At 49.6% G+C, this 1,134-nt stretch overlaps 1 long non-coding RNA gene across 1 annotated transcript; it reads left to right on the forward strand.

The window, feature by feature from the left end:
- The first annotated feature begins 242 nt into the window (after window positions 1–242).
- On the forward strand, window positions 243–533 carry LOC119409998. Its single transcript, XR_005186816.1, has 3 exons — window positions 243–305; window positions 391–413; window positions 515–533. It is a non-coding gene; the product is annotated as an uncharacterized LOC119409998 (long non-coding RNA).
- Window positions 534–1,134: the final 601 nt, after the last annotated feature.

Here is a 1,134-nt window from a genome sequence, read left to right on the forward strand (position 1 = left end):
ACTCTTTTGGGTCATCCATGGTCCAATATAGTGAGGACCCCCCCCCCCCCCACACACACACACACACCCAACCTCATGAGCACAAAAAGCAGAGCGGTGCACAATCATTGCCGCAGTTCATGTTTCTCTTCACGCAGCACTAAAATTTGCAGCGCGAGCTTTGCCAGACTGTCGGGACGCCGTCGATGGGGCGCTCATCCCAACAAAGTCTGGCGTTCCTCATGGCAGCTCTCCACCGTTCTGGATCACAATGAGGACCAGTCCCTTTGTGTTTCCAACCTATTGTCCGTGGTTTAACATCCCAGGTAAGAAGTTAAACGTAACGCAAGCTTCATTTTACTGACAACATTTAACTGTCCATTAAATCTTGAGCCCTAGATTATCGGATAGTCAAAGGAAGGATTGATATTGAGGTAAACGGAAGTTTTAATGCATACAATCATAGTTTTACGTGGATGTAAATTAAATGCTGCAGTAAGTTGAGTTTATTCATGATTTTGGACCTTGCATGTAGGAAGCTGCTTCTCAGGGCTCAGAGTTCTCCACAATCCTCTTGACGGCTTTGCCAGAAGGAAACTACAAACACGAGGACGTTGCCAGTCTGGTGTGGCAGTACTTCCCCAGACAGACCCTCCACGCTCTGTACTACAACGTTCTGGTCCTCCCCCTGCAGAGGAGGGTAAGGAGCTGACGGACCGACACAAGCTGGTCGTCGTTTTGGTCACAGCTCTGCTCTCTCTGCTCCAGGCGTTTGTGCATTTCAGCAGCTGGAACGCCTGCTGCCGCTTCGTCCGACGTCACGCCGAAAGTCCCGTTTCTGTCGAAGGCTGCGAGCTCAAAGTTCACTTGGTGGTCGAGGACATGCAGCCGGGGTTCACTGAGGTGAGGAAACCCTGAAGAATGTGGTTCAAACCTTTTTTAAATTGTATTAAAAGGGACTCTGTGTTTTCAGGAGAGGATGTACAGAAGTTTGATGAACTGGAGCAACGTTGTGAGTCCATCAGAGATGACTGTAACTCTGTCAAAGCAGAAACTTACACAAACTGTTTCGTCAGCCTGTTTCAGAGCTCGTGCCTCTGGAGGAGCGTCTGCTGTGTGTGGAGGTCTCTGAAGCGTCCGTCCAGCTGGTCACCA

This window comes from Nematolebias whitei, chromosome 1 (genome assembly GCF_014905685.2).
Source record: "Nematolebias whitei isolate Nwh7 chromosome 1, NemWhi1, whole genome shotgun sequence".
Classification (NCBI taxonomy): Eukaryota; Metazoa; Chordata; class Actinopteri; order Cyprinodontiformes; family Rivulidae; genus Nematolebias; species Nematolebias whitei.